Genomic DNA, 19,608 nt, shown 5'->3' with positions numbered 1-19,608 from the left:
GCAGCTGGCGGGTGGAAGGGCTCTGGTTGAGCAGAGGGCGCGGGGTACTCGCCTCCGATGCAGGAGCGAACTGGGTCCGAAGGTGGGCTCAGTTCCCCTCAGTAGCACCACGCTCGTTCCCCTCCCTCTGGGTCTTGCTGTGGCTCCCGCCTTCCCGAGATGGCTCGGAGTGGCGGGCACTCTGTGCAGCTGAGGCCTTTTATACTCCCCTTCCCCCGCCTCCCACCCGGTTCCCTCTTTCCCTCCTCCCCTGTGCCCGCCCAGCCCTTCCCTCCCCGCGCGCCGGAGTCCTCAGTCCAGGCGTTCGCACTTATCCATTTCGCAAATTTCCAATGCCATCTCGCACCCAGTGCCCCAGGGATTCGGCCCTCCCGATTCTCCCTTGGTGACTGATATTAAATAAACAAACCTTTCTCACAGGCACGCCCCTCTCCCCCTGCCCTGTTACTGCCTTTATCTTCCCTGTCCTACAAACTGAGAAAAGATTCTTAAATCAACCCCCTTCCGACTTCACAGCTTTATGCAAGGCACTTTAGCCAAGTCTTACCCAAATTAAGACAAGACACACTCATCATTCCGAAAGTTCCACAGGTCACCGTGGCATTTTGCAGAATTTATATAGCAGTGGTTAAGGTAGGGGGTGCTGGTTGGGGTTATTTGTGTCGGGGAAGGAAGGGCTAGTTACCACTTTAAAGATAACGTTGAGCATCTTTAAAAATCTAACCAGCCCTAACTTCCTATTAATAAATTGGCAGCTTATTAACTAAGCACGCGATATCTTTCCCGTTTCAGCATTTTTTAGGGAGATGTTTGGATGTTTGGAAGGAGAGCTTGCTTTGGATTTTTAGGCAGCCGGTTCTGTCTGACATCTTATTGCACTCTCCAGGCTCTAAAATGCCAATAATTGTCAACCGGAGGGCTTGGGGAGAATTTGAAACAATAGACCGTTCGTGGTTCAGATGGGAGATCAAAGAGGGGATCTCAGCAGCTTTCAGATCCCACAAGTATCCTCCTGTGTGTTTTCTAATTAGAATCACTTAGGGGGTGGAAGGGCCAGAGAGTCAGCACAGGGATGGAATATGTAAATTAAGGTGGCAAAATAGAATCCTGTAGCCAGACAGAATTTAAGGCTGGCTCTAACCCCCAGTTGTGCCAGATTGTGATGTGGGCGCACAGGGACAAATGACTTTCCTATTGCCTGAGGCAGGCTGTTCTAAATTAGAATCCAGGCGCTGCTGTGTCCTGCATTTTCATCACACACAGTCCCCACATGTGAGCCTCAACTGCCTCTCCTCTCATCTAAAATTAACATTTTTGGATCCTAAGGAAAAATAACTTTTAAAAAACTCTGGAAAGAAATCCTTGCAGTGAGTGTAAATTCTTGTAAATTTGTAAAGGGAGAGTTGAAGATCAAAGTCTTTGTAAGATGTTGTAAAAATTGTAAATTGAATTTTGGGGGCAGAAGTCTTTATAAAATGTTGAACAAATGTATGAATGAATCCTATTAAAATCCTTTCACGCTGTGAGATCCAAATTCCAGGTGAGTTTATGTTCTAGTAAGCACACATAACTAGTATCGATAAATGTCCATGCTCTGTGACTAAGTGGTCAGACAAGGCTGCCAGCAGTGCTCTGCTTTTGAGGACTTAGAAAACATGGGATTACCATTTTTGTGGGAAAAGAATTACAAGTTTAATAGCCTAAACAAATTAAGTTTCGAGCACATTTATGAAATCTTACCAATAACTGATGAAAGTTTAAAAAATCCTACCTACTTCTTCAGAGTTCCTACAGCACCTTCCTCATATCTTTATTGTTGATCTTACTATGGCCTAGTAAAATGTCTGTTTTCACCTCTGTCTGTCTGTCTTCCCACCAGACCTGGATCATCTTTGTGGTAGAACATTTCAGAGCGTATCTCCCACCCATAAGCACAAACCCTCCACCCCTTCAATATCCAGTTTTATTGTTCCTGGGTTCACAGCTTGAGAAACATTTTCCAGCAACATTTGGGTCTGTGAAGAGCTCTGTTAGTTCTACTTCTGGCCGTAAAACATCCTGAGTGATCATCTATACACACACCCTCTTTCCTTTCTACATAGCAAAGGATTCTGGGGTGGAAGGAGCCCTATTCTCTGAGTTACTTACTCAAGAGAGAGCTATTGGACCAGTAATATCTTCATTTAACCTTACACAGTGAGAAAACGTGGTTGTTCAAAGCCACTGTGATTTTGGGATGTTTGCTATAGCAGCTGGTATTACCCATCCGGACAAGTAGTGCATTCTTCAAGACAGGGACACCTGCCTCGTCATTATTGTTTCTAGAGCTGAGTACAATGCTTTGCATCCAGTAGTTGTTCACTCAGTGTTTGTTTAATGAATGTAACAAATCTGGTCTTTATTTAGACCCACTTAATAAATTAACTCTCTTGAGAGTGTTCCTACTCTAAGTAGCTGAACTTTGAATACTGTTAACTCTTCTATCTTTTGATTGTATTATTCTCTCTTAGATTTTTGTCTTTTATTATTGATCCATTTATTTTCCCGACAAGCTTATTTGACTGGGATATTTGGAGAAAGTAAGAGAAATTAACAACAAGCCAGAACACCTATAGTAAGGATAATTGAAGAGAACCTTGTGGTCTATTATGGTCAAGATTCTATTGTTTTCACTTTATTTTTATTGTTATTTTTACTAAAAACTGTTGCAGGGCAACAAAGAGTAGTTTTAATGTAATCTTAAAAACAACTTTTTTATTAAGGACATTTAAAAATATATACAAAAGTCAAGAGAATGCTGTAATGAATCCTCACATACCCATAACCCAGCTTCAACAAAACTCAAGACCGATCTTGCCTCATCTATATTTTCATACACTTCCCTCTCAGATTATTTTGAAGCAAATCCATGACATCATGTCTTTTCACTTGTACATTTGAGGTCTGACAATCAAGTTTGCGAATTCATCCTAGAAAAAGTGCTCCATACCTCATTGCTGAATATCACTATGGTCGTGTTTGAAGTACTCCCCTTGGGAAGCTATGCACTGACACCAGCGCCTAGTCCACCCTTCAAAGCAATTTTGGAACTCTTTCTGGAATGACATCAGAGCTATCATTGTATTACCCTTGATGTCCTGAATGTGATCAAAATGTCTTTCTTTCAATATTTTCTTTGTCTTCAGGTAAAGAAAGAAGTCATTGGGGGCCAGATCAGGTGAGTAGGGAGGGTGTCCCAGTAGTTATTTGTTTACTGGCTAAAAACTCCACACAGATAGTGACGTGTGAGCTGGTGCATTGTCGTGGTGCAAGAGCCATGAATTGTTGGCGAAAAGTTCAGGTCTAACTTTTTCATGCAGGCTTTTGAGCATTTCCAAGTAGTAAACCTGGTTAACTGTTCAGTTGGTACAAATTCATAATGAATAATCTCTCTGATAACAAAAAAGGTTAGCAACATCATTGCAATAAAGTTCTCGAACTTAATTGTCAGACTTCGTATTTCAGTATGTACCTCAAAAAGCTGAGGGTGAACTTACCCCACTTCAATTAAAAATTTTTTGAACACATTAAAAAATTAAACATGCATACTGTATGTGAACTTTAAAACATATTCAAGATGTCAAAAGTAGAGTTTTTTTTTTCTTTTTTTTTTCTGGGTGTAAGAATGATTAGCCTTTAGGGATTATGGTGGAGGCTGTTACATGTTCACCAAAACCTGTTTCCTCTTCGTCCTGTACATAACAGTAAATTACATTTCCCAGTATCCTACATATGCATTTAGACACAGCCATGTGACGGAGTTCTGGCCAATAAATAGAGTGTGGGTGGAATTGATGTGTGCCACTTCCATATCTGGCTCATAAAAATCTCCTGTGCATGATCTCTCTTTTCTCTTGTCTGCTGGCTGGATGTTTCTGCCCAGGGTGAACTTGGAACAATGATCAGCCTGGATCCCTGAAGCAGAGCTCTTACCCCACCCCTACCTCTGCCCAGAAAACATTGGCTGGGCTATTATGTAATTGAGAAATAAACTTTTTAAAACATGTTAAGCCACCAAAATTTTGGGGTTTGTTACAGGAGCTTACATTACTCTCACTAATATAAGGGGTAATTTTCTGAGAAGGGGAGGTGGCAAATCTTTTCTTTAGAGGGTCTGATAGGAAATCTTTTTGTCTTTGTGGGCTATGAGGTCACCTCCACAACTACTCAGTTCTGCTGTTGCAGTGGGAAAGCAGTCAAAGAAAATATATGAACAAATGGGTGTAGCTGTGTTAATAACACTTTATGTACACAAACAGGCAGCTGAATCTCATGACTTAATTTGCCAATCCCTTTTATAACAGACTGACTTAAGACACCACTTTATCTTAGGTGCCATATATAAAGGAATTATAGCAAAGAGGGGTTGGATGAATTCCACTTACTAACCATGTAACCTCTTAGGCAAGAAGTTTACCTCTCAGAGTCTCAGTTTTTTCATCTGTAACTTGGGGCTAAGAATGCCTGCCCCAGGGCTGTTGTGAAGTTCAAATATTACTGCTACAGCAGGAAAAAGGGAGTAAGTTCTCTTTAATAGATGAAGGACTCCACATTGTGTCCGTGAGAACAGGGTGCTTGTCTGTCTCATTGACTTCTGAATTCACATAGATGCTCCATAAATATTTGTTCAATGAATGCAACTTTTAGAAAACTGCTGAAAATTATAGCTGAAGGGAGCTTTAGAGAAAACACAAACAAACAAAAAACACAGTGTTGTTCCATTAGAGTCCTTTGAACTATGAAGGGCTCACAGTGCTCAGAAGTGAGAAAATCACCACCCTCAAAGACTCAGAGGCACTCCCAGGGGTTCCGACCCCTGAAGCAACAGCTAGGCTTATGGGACACCTGGACCATCCACTTCCTGATGCTACAACACATACACAAGACATGCGAAGACAGGGGGATGCCTGTGGCTCTCCACTTTGCCCTAAAAGCCCCTAAATGTATAAAGAACCCAAGAGATCACTGAGTGGGTGACCTTTTGAGAAGGTCAAGAAACTTCATTCCAGAGTGAGGGTTGTCCTTCCCAGGCACCGGATGGAGTAGTAGGGAAACAGGATTGGCTTTTTGAAAGGGTGTGTGGTGATTCTTCCACATGTGGCGGTATCCTTTACTGCATTTCTAGTGTGATGTTAAAATGTGATGTCTTTGTAGTCCACTGACCTCTTCTGCAAGTAACTTGCACTTGTAGAACTCATCTGTTCCACAAGAGACCCCTCTATTGCTTTTGCTTTGCCATACTCATTTCTGCGCAAACTCTATAAAGCAAAATATAATCTCAGGGACATGTTGTAACTGGAAGAGAAAAGTGCTTTGTAATTCCAAGGTTATATGTTATACATCATGTAAGTCTTTTTTTTCTTTTTTTAACTCTGACAAATTGTTTCTAGGCAGAAGGAGTGCAAACTATCCACTCAGAATAAATCTCAGAGTCCAGATGTTGGAAGGGGACCATGGAGTTTATCCAGCTTCCTTTTACAGATGAGGAAACTGAGGCCCAGAGAATTAAATTGACATTTTCAATATCACAGAGGGACTTAGTGGAAGCATCAGGTTACCCCACTCCAACACTAATGCTGTTTCTATTTTCAAAGTAAACTTTTAAAAATTAGAGTATGACGCACATATAGGAAAGAGTACATATCCTAAGCTTATAGCTCAATGGAATTTTTACTACTCAGGTCAAGAAATAGTATGTTACCAGCACTGCAGAAGCCAGTTATCCAAATGTTACCAATATTCTGACTTCTATACATTTGATTTGACTTTAGAAAAATTAATGTAATTTGAATTTTATATCTTCTTTTGTATCTGGCTTCTTGTGCTGTCTTCTATTCCTCTCCCTTCTTTTCATTTTGAAATATTTCTAACCTATAGAAAAGCAGTATGCATAATTGAATGAACACTCATACATCTTCGTGGTAGATTGTACAAATGAGCAATTTCCCTTCGTTTTATTGAGGCCCTTTACAATATGACTTTGCAGCTTCTCCCACCACCACACCTAGGCGTCCACCCTTTGACTCTGTGCCGGCCTTGTGATTGGCTTTGACTAACAAAATGCAGCACAAGAGATTTGCCAGTTCTGTTCTGAGGCCTCAAGAAGCCTTGCATGCTTCCTCTCTTTCTGTGTCTGTCTTGAAACTTTGCCACTGCCAAGTGAATAAGCCAGGACTAGCCTGCTAGAGGAAAAGAAACTGGGTTCTAGTAACTGCAGCCAAACAGTGGGCTGTGACTATATTAGAGGATGACTTTCCTCCATGAATCAGGTATTTTTTGTTTGTTCTCATCCGAAGTCTTTATCAATTCATTCTTAATAGTTCGGCCTTAAGCTGTTTTTCATTTTTCTGTCTTTTTGTTAGCAAGGCACACTTGGTGTAAAACAAAAAAGAAATAAATTTCTTATTAATCACAGTTACCTTCAGTGATTTAAAAATAATAAAAATCTTAGCTTTATGATGCACACTTTTAAATGCAAGGAATCCAAATATACTTTGGGAAGTTAAAGAGCTCAGTCAAATGAAGAAAAAAATCAACAGGTTACAAATGTTAACTCTTTTTTCACAACTAAAAAGTAGTTGAAAGAATCTTTTCAACAGTTCCAGGTGAGGTTATATATGAAAGAAAGCTAAAACTGGTAAATTTACATTCAGAAGTGAATTTAATGACAGCAGTTCCTCAGCAGAGAAAGATCAAGTTGACAACTTTAAGATGGCACATCAGAGATGTCTCCACTCAAAATAGTTTTGTGACTGACTGGTTCTCACTTCTTTACTAATAAACACAAGATCTCATCACTAATGCTGTAGCAGGATTTCACAACGATTGGGGGTGGAGCGACTCATTTGTGAGCCAGATGTGTCTAAATTGAAATCTGAAGATTCTCACTTGATAAACTCTAAATAGGATGATGAAAGTTACATGAGAAATAGCCTTGTGGAGGAATAAGCATGAAAGAGCTATTTACACATTTTTGGAGCTCAAATTTGGGGAGGTTGTTATTTTACAAAGGTCAGAATTTTATTTTATTTATCTGGTGTCTAACTTAATTCTGAAATTATAGTTCAGTTTTATCCATAAATGACAAACAAAAAGTTGAATTTTGGAATAAAAATTTTATTTGTTGGGGATATGAATGCCAATTAATACTTTAATGGGATGTTTTGGTTACTCACAAAGATTGAGGGATAAACTGTTCTCACACTTTTTTTAGTGTGTATATGCGTAAACAACATGTGATGGTGATATGAGACACAGCAATATTGAAAAATTGTAATATATGTATTAGTCAGAGAAAGTAACATTGGCTGTCATAGCAAATAATCCTCTAAAGCTCAATTACTTAATACAATAAAAATTTATTTCTTGCTATGCCACAATTTTTTGAATATTTTATTACACAAAAGGCAGTCTTCCTTTAATTAAGACGCCCAGAGTCCTTTTATTTATTAGCTATGCATTTTCTAGAACTTTCACCCACCACACAAGAGTAGAGAGAAGAGTATATAAAGCTTGCTCGGGAAACTTTAAGGTCTGACTACATCCCACTGGCTAGAACTCAGTCTCAAGAATGACTGGGGTATATAGAATTCCTGTATGCTTAGGAGGAAAAGAAAATGGGCATGTTGAATGTGTGGTTCTTTTTTCCACATTTAATTACCTCTGCAAATACACTACTCATTTTCACCAGTATGTGAACAAAAGCATATAACGTCACAGATGGACTAACGCAGGGACCAACAAATGTTTTCTGTAAAGGACAGAATAGTAAATGTTTCCAGTTTTGTGGGATAAGAAGAAAAATTAAGAATATCACATATGTACTTTTATAACCATTTAACCTGTAAGTGTTTTAAATGTGAAAACCATTCTTAGCTCAGGTACCATACAAGAAGACACAGTGCTGGATAAGGCCTGGGGGCTATAGTTTGCTGACCCCTGGACAACAGAAACTCTAAAAGGAAATATTTGGCGATGCAGGATTTTATGTTTCTCAGATTCTTTCCTAAGCTGATTTTGACTTTGGTTGAGATTTTTCAAGTGACAATTTGTGTCAAATTATGTGAGTATATAGAGTTATGAAGATTATTCAGAGTAAAACAATAGGTACATTCTTAGGATATAACATTTAAAATAAAAGTGTATATTATATACTAAACAATAAATAAAAGATAGGTTATACAGGTCACCCCTGTATAACATGGTTGTTATGTTCCTCAAAATGCTGGGTTATGCTAATCCGTGTTATACGAAACAGAGAACTAGTACAAAAAAGAGGGTTAGTTTCCAAAAATTTAAAAAACATACTATTATATTTTTATAATTAAGAGAAATATCTTTATTAAAGCAATTTTCACCAAAAGTATAACATATTAATATGTATTAAATGATGTTTTCTTCATCATCACTACTAAGCTTAAAAGCTCTTATTATACTCCATGTTGTTCGGGGATTTCTCTAAGTCTCAAACCGTGTTAGAGTGAAACCGTGTTCTAGGATGCCATGTTGTATGAGGGTTTCCCCCAATTCTCGAACCGTGTTAGAGCGAAACTGTTATAGAAGTGCCGTGTTATACGGAGGTTACCTGTATATCAAAATATAGTAAACCTACATGTCATTATAAAAGGGTTCATTTCTGCAGCATAATCCACAGTTATATCATTCTAATATTTTCTAGACACTTTATTTGTAACGACTTTATTTAGTGAGATTCATCGAGTACTTCAGTTATCTCAAACACTCAGATGTTGCCTTTCTCCTTGCTCCTCCTTCTCTCTTTGTTTTAGAATATTTACTTTTCCAAGGTATTGTACAACTGGCAATAATATTAAGCTGGGAATGGAATCATGGAATCGTCCAGGCAGAGCCATGTAGGAAGATGTCTGTTTGGCCTGACCATCCCAATTCTGATTCATGGTATGGTGAGAGATAAGATTTTATATACCATTTAGATTAAGTACATATAATAAATAAAAGGAAGCACTGCAAAAATGGAGTTTATAATATAAAATTTCACTAATGAATAGAAAATTTCTGTTGTGGCTTTTGTCTTTTTTATTAATAATTCTTTGATTATAAAAGTAGTATGTTTTCACTGTTGAAAATATGGAAAGTAATAAAAAAGGAAATTGAAATTATGTATGTATGTATCACCTAAAGGTGGTCACTCTTAGCCTTCTGGTATAATTCTTTCCTATTTATACACACACACACACACACCACACACACACACATACACACACACACATACACACACATACACACACACACCACACATAGCCCACATATCTATTTAGATGTTTTCACATAGTCTGGGGACATAATAGAAACCATACTGTATATGGTGATTAAAAATCTTCTAAAAGAATACTTTTAATGACTGTAGCATATGACCTTGTATGAATATACCATAATTTACTTAGCCTAACCTCTCTTTTGGACACTTGTGTTGTACAAAATTTCTTTAATTAAAATAGCATTAAGAGAGGTAAACCCAACAAAATGAGTGCTTGTATCAACAAAAAGACATGTAAGAATATTCATAGCAGCTTTAGTCTCAATAGTCTACAGCTGGAAACAATCCAAATATGTATCACTTCTAGAATGGATAAACAAATTTTGATATATCCATACAATGGAATACTAATCATCAATGGAAAAGAACTAATAGCTGACTGCTGCATGTAACAATATGGATAATTCTCACAGATATAATGCTTAATATAAAAATAGGTATAAAAGAATGCATTCTGTATCATTCCATTTATATGAACAAGCACAACCAATCTAAGGTAATGAGAGATCAGAATAGTGTCTTAGGAGGGGTGTAGACTGGGATGGGGTGCAAGGAAACCTTCAGAGTACTAGAAGTGTTCTGTATTTTGATTTGGGTATTGGTGCACGTATGTGTAAAAACCAAGTGAGCCATACACTTCATGTAAGACTTGTGCACTTTTCGTAAGTTGTACCTCAATAAAAAATATAAGAATAAAAATACTCTGTGATTCATCTCTGAAGATAGGTTTTGACTACAATTCTTATAAATTTCTTAATATAATCTCATACCTTTTAAGAAATGCTATTTTGAACTAAATAGCACAACTTTTTCCAAAAGTCTGTGATCTCTTTTTCTGTGACAGATTTATTTTTCTGTTATTTCATAAGATACAGGGTAGAAATTTTCAGATAATGCTAGCAGTATTTAGACTTGTCAAAAGATAGATCAACTAGGGAGTCCGGACTAGAACTATTATACTCTTCTTTGGATTTCAGATAAGTTTCAATTTAATCCAGCACTGAATATGTGAAACTGGAAATCACAAGTCAATGTAATTAAAGATGGTACTCCATGAACTACAGTTTACAAAAGATTCATAATAGGATTTTTTATCTTGTAAAAATTTCTAGTACAATTCAATTATGGTACAATTAATAAACAATTGCTTTATATTTTCCAGGATGTTGCTAGTTTATGGAGAAAGATCATATGCACCCCATAGTACATGAACTTTGTATGTGAATACTCTATATATTAGGTTTCTGCTATGATAATGCTTTAACAAAAACACCAAAATTTCCATGAATTACAATAACAAACATTTTAAATTACATTCACAAATCTGCAGGTCAGCTGTGGTTTGACTGACTTTGGCTGGTCCAGGATGGACTACGGGTTTTAGATCAATTTCAAGTCTATTCCCCATGTCTGTGTTATAGGACTGAAGCTAAAGAAACAACTACGTGGGCTTCATGCTGGAGAGTGGAAGTTCCAAGAGGCCTGATGAGTCACACAGGCACATTTAAAGCTTCAGCTCATGTCACATCCACTTACATTTCATTAGCCAAAGTACAACGGTCAAGCCCAACATCAGTGCATTGCACATGGGGAAGATGGGGGTGCGTACATTCCATCTGTAACAGTAATTACTGCTTCATACTGAACAACCCTAAAACTCAGTGTCTTAAAACAATAACAAATTTATTATTTCTCACAAGTCTATTAGTTGGCTTGGGGGGCTTTGCTAATCTGGGCTGGTCTTACTCCTGCATCTGTGGACAGGTGGCAGGTGGGTTGGGGGTGGGTTCATCCAGGGTCACCTCAGCTGGGACAACACAGCTCTGTTCCATGTGGTGTCTCATTCCCCAGCAGGCTACCTTGGACTTGTTCACATAATGGTGGCAGGGTTCAAAAGAGAATGGGAGCTTTCAAGGCTCTTGAGCCTAGGCTCAGATGCATACAGTGTCACTTCTGCTGTATTTTGTTGCTTAAAGTGTCACAAGACTGGTCCAGATTCAAAGTGTGAGCAAATAGACTCCACAACCTGATGGGAAGAGCTGCAAAGGCACATTGCAGAGGATATAGATAAAGGGAAGAGCAGGGAATTATGGCTGGCTTTATAATCTACCATACCGACCACAATGAAGTTTGTAACGGGGGAGGGAGAAGGCACATCTGGATTTTAAAAAACAGAAACAATATTTGAACTTCATTGTTCAGTTCAAACTTTGTTTTCCTCTAACAGGGATGCAACATAAGGAAACTATCCTGGGTTGCTTATCTTATCTTAGGGTCCTACTGTGTGCTGTCCCAGACCACTAAGTCATCACCAAGTTTGTGCCCACTTAAGACCTTAGTCAGGCTCATATTGAGACCTTGAGGAAGTTGTTCACTAGTGCCCCTTATGGCACCAGAGGAAGTTGACACACAATACTTTTTCTAATGTGTCTCTCCATATTTTTGGTGTTCATCTTTCAACGAATGTAGTTGAAACTGCATGTAGTAAGAAACTGCATGATCAGAGTAACTGATACCGGAATAAGTTTTGGTAATAAATAAAAGTATCTAAATAGGGTGTGCGTTTTAGTCTTATTTCTCCCTAACATCTTTCATTCCTCCCTTGGATATCTTAGAGGGGACCGGTGGTAGACTGCATTCTTTTTCCCAGTTCTTCACTGGAGACTATTTTCCTACCTTGTTGATATTAAGCTTATTCATGTGACTTGTTTTGGCTCATGGCATGTGCATTAGCCATGTGTCCGTTCTGAGGCTAGGCCTGAAGAGACAATGTATGTTTCCTCTCACCCTCTCGTGCTTCTACCCTGGGCAAGTACTGTTCTAAGGAGGGTGAGAGATGTGTGGAGCAGACCTGGACCCAAACAGCAACTTGGGGCCAAGGCCAGCTGGGCCAAGCCCAGGTCAGCCAAATCCCACCTGCTCTGCAGACCTGAATAAATGATTATTGTTTTAAACCACTGAGTTTTAGGGTGATTGTTATGCAGCATTATTGTTAACCAATTTCCACAGTTGCCAGGAAAATGAACTGAATTATTTTTCCATGACTCAGGTTCATATTTATAGACACTAAACCTGAATAAACAAATTCTATATAAAATTATATAGTTGGAGGACATTCATATCCCAACTTTACAATTTGCCACATCTATATAATTTCGCACTCTTATTAACCTAATTTTTTCTTTGACCACTTCAAATCAATCATTTAGATCAACATTTCTACCTATGTCCCAGCAATAATATTCATGAAATAAAAAGTTTAAGGTGTTGTTATATTTTTATAGTTATATCTGTATCTATAGCTATACCTGTATCTGTATCTATATCTATATCTGTCCCGGTACCTATATCTATATCTGTAACGCATATATGTGCACATATACTGTGGCGGTGATCATTCTATGTGTATTCCTCAAACCTCAAAACTTCATGTGTTATTTTCCTGGACACAAAAATATTACATTTCCAAGCTAGGTGTGGCCAAAAGACTGAATTCTGGCCAAGAATGGTTAAATCAAGAATGGTCAGAATCAGTAGTACTGGTTTACTCATTACTCAGGTACTGGTTCCTGAAATCTGTACTCACCGTCTCTCTCTTTCCTTATCTAGTGGCTGGATGCAATGAATATAGTTTAGGACCCCAGGGTCTTTGAGAATGGCAGTCAGTAGAGGAAAGGAACCTTGATTTTTAAACCACCTTGTAGATGAGAGGCTTCTTCTCTCCCTCCCCCCACCATACCATCAATACTTGCTGCATTAAGTTACTGAGAATTCAGGAGGTATTTGTTTTAGTGTTTACCTGTGTAATAAAAATGCACAACCCTTAAAATTAGAGCATATCCACACATCTATTACCTACGCTTACATCTGTACCCCCTGTGATCTATATGCCACACATTGGAAACACAGCCATATCCAAATTCCTGTTTTCACAGTCAAAGAAACTGAGGCCCAGAAGAGGTAAGGTGCCACCAAGTGTGCACAGTGCATCAGAGCAGGAGCTGGGACTAGAAACCAAGATACCAAAGTCCTAGACTGGCCATGCTCCAAGAATGCTGTCTGTGTATTTAGCTTCCTCAGGATTATGTAAGAGTATGTAACTGACACTGCCGATGTCCCATGTTGCCCTGGGACCACTGATGGATAACAAAGACTCCCCTCACTTTGATCACCTGTGACTCTGCTTGAGAGTGTTCTCTGGCCACAGGAGTGCCTCCCACCTACACGCAGGAATGGATGCACTAGGAACTGCCCTCCACCAAGGCACACTGGAGTTGGTGGGTAAGTACCCTGATTTCCGCTCTTTAGTGCCTGTTCTACAGTCTCCCAGGAGGTCTTTAGGGGAACTGAGGCCTCATTGCCCACAGTGATAACCTGCTCATTAACACCTCCTCACTTGGCTCCTTGTCTCTCACTCTCACTGCCCCCTCCCCTACATGAGAGGCAGAGAGCTTGAGAGAAGGCGTCTCTGAGGAGGTGACCTTTGAACAGAGACTTGAATTGGAGGAGGGACATAATAGAAGAGAGTTTCATGCAATAGATTTACCACTGAAAACAGTTCTGGAGGTGGGAAAGGGCTTGGCACGCCCAACGCATAGAAATGAGGCCTGTGTGGCTGTAGCAAGGGGGTGTTTGGTGGGGAGAGCTCTTAGAGAGCTGAGCATGGGTCAGATCCATAAAAGAGGTTTGACTTTATCCCAAGAAAATTGGAGAGCCAGCAATAGTTCTTAAGCAGAGGAGCCATTTAATCTGATTTGTGTTTCTGGAGTTCAATAACAGACCTTTCCAGAAAATGCAGGAACCAAAGCATTGGCCCTTTTGGGCAGGAGGCAGGACAGGTACCCAGCAGGGTCCACTTGTGAGCTCCCTGTAAGGGGAAGCAAGGCCTGGTTGTGTCCAATGTGTCTGTGCACAGAGACCAACCCCCTGCCCTCTGCCTTCTATTTTCACCATGGTCTGTCTGTCCTTCTTCCAGTTAGAAAGAGTTGGTGGAGGTGGCCCTGGATAGGTGAAGGTACCCCCACTGCTTTCTAAACTGACACCTTGGGCCCTATTCTGTCTCAAAACCCTTAAACTGCCAGCTACCTCATATCAAATCCAAAGTGGAGTTAATTCAACTGGGAAGAAAATATGAGCCACAATTAAAAAGGCAATTCCCCCACACTTTGCCCTACACAAAATAAATATCTTTTTGCACCACACCCCGTTAAAATTATTAAAGGAGGCTCTAGCAATATTTCCATGCCCAGGGGAAGAATTCTATTACAAAGGTAGACAAAATGGGCTCTTGAAAACTCCAAGGGATCCTGGAAATGGTGGGGGAAACTGTGAGCAGTGGATGTAAAATAATTGACAATAAGTGGTCCAGACAAGCCCAACAGCTCAGCCTTCTGAGGGGAGTCTGTCACCCCATTCCCTTCAAATGTGGGGGATTCTGTTGTGAAAGCAATTAGGTTGTTTGAGACTTGGAAATAAGACGTCTCAAAATTAAAATAAAACTATGGAAATCCAAAACCAATCAGTACTCAAAAGGCTGATTAAGTCTGTCTTTGAACGTATAGATGCTTGAGCAATATTATTTGAGTTATTATATTCATGAGGATTCTGAGAAGTCTTATGGTGTTATTAAAGTTTTATGCGAAACGGTTTTGCAAAGCTGTTTTTGGTGTGAGCCAATGTGACAAGCACTTGGATAAACACTGTTTTTCCTCTGAGAGGCACATTTATTGTAGTTTCAAAATGGATTTAAAGAGTTGAGTCAGAAAGTGTTTTAAAAGGTGAACTTATCCTTGCAGGTTTTGCATTTCTTAGTCTGAAGCTCCCAGCCCCCATCTCTACTCTGAAGTTTAAAAAGATGGTTTGACAGTACAAATTACTTTCTTTGTTTTCTATTTAACGGAGCTTGAGGTTTTTATAGGTGTATAAACTATTTTTATAACTAAATCTCTACAAGTTGTGGCATCGAGAGAAATAGTCATTGGCTATAAAATGTATGATAAATCACTGCTAATAAAAATGCAAGTACTGACCATTTTAACAATCAAATAATTGCTTTTCCATGTATTTAACTTAATTCTCTTTTAATCCATAAAGGCACATTTTATTAAAAGAGATAATTATTTCAAGTGCATTGAGGCAGTTGAAAATGCAGAAAGACTTCCAGTATATAAAGATACAAAAGTTTGATCCATGCATATTATAATAACATAAGTGTTTGCATATGAATAGACATATATATATACCTGTATCTTCATGGGATTGTTGAAGGAGAGATTTTACTTCATTTTCATTTATTTATCTTAACTTTAGAGAAAGAGTTCAAATTTTCACGTTATCAACCTACTAATCTTCTCTGTGCTCCAATTTTCCTCATAAAATGGGGATAATAACAGTAGCTACTTGTAGGGCTGTTGCAGGTAAGAATCTAGATCCGTGACTGGCACTCCATATATGTTACATATATTCCCCGACCCCTAGTATCCAATTATTGAGCATGTAGCTAATGCTTAGCAATTGCTTCTTCATGAGTATTCTGATAACAGAGACCTTTTCTAGAATTTGAATAATAAGATATGCTACTTTTGGTAGCATATGAGTAGCTTATGAGAACTGGATGTTACATTTCTTTCTTTTTAAATTAATTGATAATGTTTAAAGATGTATACATGTAGCTATGGCATGGAAAAATCCAAAATGACATCCAACTAAGTGCCACTATCCACCTAGTTACTCAAATTTCTCCTTACCCTCACCCTCCATAGCCTCAACAAACTCTACTGATTCTCTAGCTCCAAAATACATCTGAAATTCACCAGCTTCTCATCCCTAGCACCAGCCGCTCAAACCAGACCTCCATCAGTTCTCATCACAGCTCCCCCAACAGTCTTGACCTTCTCATTTCCACTCCTGCCCTTTTCCAATCTCTTTCTTCCATAATAGTAAGAATGATTTTTTCCCCCCAGAATACGTTAACTATTATTTCTCATTCTGTTTTAAAACTACTTTATTAAGGTACAATTGGCATACAAAATGCTATACGTATTTTACTTATACAACTTAATGAGTTTGGAGATAAGTATACATTTGTGAAAACATCACAACAATCTATGCCATAAATATATTCATCGCCTCCAAAAGTTTCCTCCTACCCTCTTTATTTATTATTACTATTATTTTTGTAATAAGAACATTTACAAGATTTATCCTCTTAGCAACTTTTCAGTTTTACAATACAGTATTATTAAACATAGGCTCTAGATTGTGTAGTGGATCTCTGAGACTTATTCATAGGAATGATCTTTTAAACAGCGAATGAGATCATGTCATTCCCATTTTAAAACCTATCCAGGGTTGTGCACTGTGTTTAGAATAAAATGCAGATTCTTTGCCATGGCCCATAAGATTCTACAAGATCTGGTCTTTGCCTGTTTGCCCATCTCACCTTGGGCCGTTCTCTGCCTGACTTCCTAAACACCAGGCTCATTGTTCTTCTGACAGCTCCTGGAATATATCCATTCTTTTATGTCTTAGGGCCGTTGCACAAAAATTCTGCTGTGTGTAGCATCCTTATGCTTCTCCATTCCCCCAAGCCTAGCTGCTTTTTGGTCTTCAAGATTTTAGCTGAAATGTCACCTCCTCAGAAAGCTCTTCCCCAAACATCCTGTATAAAATAGGTCCCTTCTCTTAGGCTTCTTTTCACCACAGGTCTGTATCTCTTTCATTTATTTTATTTTTCTGTAAGTGTGTATTACTTATTTACTTGTCTTTTGTCTTGTTCCCCAGCTAGACTGTATGATCCATGAGCTCAGTGGCCATGTGTATCTTGTTTTATCAGAGCATGCCCAACGCCTAGCACAGTGCCATATACATGGTGCGCAGTCAATAACATTTACTGAATGAAAGGTGGAAGTGTAGCCATGCCCAGTTATATTTTGCTATGAAATGCAAACGAAAATAATACTCATTTTGCTTTTTATCTTTTGACAGGATAAAAAGAGTTTGTTTCCCAACACTCTCAGATATTTCTTGCCACTTTTATGCCTTTATTTGTTAATTTTCTTTAGCCTGGCATACCCGCTGCCCCTCTACCGCCTGCTGTAGATGAGGTCCCATCTCCATGAACTTTCCTCTGGTTTTCACAAACGGATATGCCCTTTATTGAACGTCCTTACTTCTCCCTTGTGCCTTCCTAAAGGCTCTTACGTTGCTGAATGTTACGTGAAGTGGACTACAAACTCTTCCAGAGCCTGTGCAACCTTTCATCCCCGAGGAACCTAGCATCATGCTTTATAGATAACCGTACCCTCTGTAAAAGTCGCCCAATTAATTTATTTATGATGAAAACTGAAAAAATGAGTTAACTACCCAAACGTTTCCAAATGTCCAGATGTTTATCTTCATGTAGGAAAAAAGAAAACTGAACGACTGATCAAATGTCTTCCTTTTCGTTTTTGTGATTTAGAATTGTTTAAGCACAATCCCATGGTTTGTTTCTTATCAGCTAACTGTGTTCTCTCCCTTGCTCAAACAGTACATAGTTGCCTCCAGTTAGTGCTTTCTCTTTAAAAACTTTTTTTAAATTTAGTGATTCCTCTTTAAGGAAAGACTGAGAAACACTAAGCATATTAATACTGAATAATAAGTACCATGAGGTGGAATTTGTTTTGTTCATTTTGTAGGAAGAGCCAAGGCAGACCCGCTCAGAGAACTGGTATTCTCTTTACGCTGGGATCAAAGGGCAGGTGACCTAGATTCCAGCCTGATGTTTGCAACATAATGTGTTTGCAACTCTGCCTCCAAATTCCAGGGAAGGTCACAGTGAAATGAGTGAGGTTGGTGATGGCATTCTATTAACTTAAGAGGCTTAGAGAAGTAATATGGCTCTCATTTTAGAAGTTAACCACTATCCTATTTTTATTTTGACCTTGTACATAAATATCCTATAACCTGGCTACACAAAATGGGGGCTGTGAACTTTCTGGGTTGATGGCAATGATCTGTAGCGTGACAGAATCCTGGATTACCCAGGTGCATACATTTGTTAGAACTCACAGACTCAAGCATTTAAGACCTGTGTATTTCCCCCTATAAATATCATGGAACAATTAAAAAAAATTAACACATGGGTACCAAAAAAGTCAAATAGTACAGAATTGGAGAAAGAAAAAAAAATTAACAATAAACAAATCCCACAGGCAATTATTACACAATGTGGTCCATGGCCAGCAGCATCCATCCACCAGCATCATCTGAGAGCTTGTTTAGCATGAAGACCCACAGGCCTCATCAGAGACCTCCTGAATCAGTATCGCTAGTTTAACAAGGTCCTCCTGGCAATTTGTCTACATATTAAAGTTTGAGAAGCCCTGTCCTAAAAAAAAAAAAAAAAAAAAGATTAGAGACCACAGTTATCTACATGCTGATGTCCATCTTAACTGTGCTGCACTGTTTACCTGTCATTTTGGTTGAAATTTAGCCATTTCCTCCCTTGCCCCATTTTGCAGTATCTCCCTTTCTGTTCCTACCTCATAGCTTCCTGGGCTTGTGACTGGCATTGGAAGCTGTCATTCAGACTCAATTTTGTTCACAGCTATGTACTGGGCTAGTTGAAGAGCCTAGTGAAACCACTTAACTTCTGTGCTCTTCTGTTTACTCTTCTTTACAAAAGACATAATGGCACTGGGTTAGCCAGAGCTTAAATTAATTAATGTTTATAGAGCACTTCAAGCCTTGGGGATAAAAGCCTCTTTGAAAGTGTGTGTAATTATCATTATGGCTAATGAAGCTCACTGCTAGCCCCTCCTCCTCACTGAAAAGCCGGGAGCTGCCCTGGGTAACACTATCCAGAGAAGGTGGAAATTTAACCTAAATGTCATTTTCCTTCTTTGGTCACTCTACTGACATTTTCAGGTTCTTTTTTTATTTTTATTTTTTACAAAATGGATGTAGATGAATTAAGTCAAGTGGGTTTATGGGAAAATAAACAAAACATGTTCCAAATGCAGTGCTTTTTCTCTAGCTTCAGCACACTTCCACTATTTCCTTAGTTGGGAAGTGAGATTCAAATTAGCGAGAGAGAGAGAGAGAGAGAGAGAGAGAGAGAGAGAGAGAGAGAGAGAGAGAGAGAGAGAGAGAGAGAGAGAGAAACATTACTAGAAGCAACTTAAGAGTTTATAGCGCTGGTTCTCATGATGCTGAGGTTTACTATTTAGTCTTGGAGTTGACCACTTCCAGGAACATATTTAGTGCGAACGGCAGTAGAGAAGACATCCTCA

At 38.8% G+C, this 19,608-nt stretch overlaps 1 long non-coding RNA gene across 1 annotated transcript; it reads left to right on the top strand.

Moving 5' to 3' along the window:
• Nucleotides 1-11: 11 nt before the first annotated feature.
• On the top strand, nucleotides 12-19,384 carry LOC109458410 (uncharacterized). The gene is made up of 3 exons (XR_016018231.1): nucleotides 12-8,955; nucleotides 10,756-13,615; nucleotides 17,398-19,384. It is a non-coding gene; the product is annotated as an uncharacterized LOC109458410 (long non-coding RNA).
• Nucleotides 19,385-19,608: the final 224 nt, after the last annotated feature.

Source organism: Rhinolophus sinicus, chromosome 13, assembly GCF_057876585.1.
Source record: "Rhinolophus sinicus isolate RSI-liver-muscle chromosome 13, RSI-T2T, whole genome shotgun sequence".
Classification (NCBI taxonomy): domain Eukaryota; kingdom Metazoa; phylum Chordata; class Mammalia; order Chiroptera; family Rhinolophidae; genus Rhinolophus; species Rhinolophus sinicus.
Note: the sequence above shows the minus strand (reverse complement) of the source record. Positions and strands in the feature narration are given on the sequence as shown.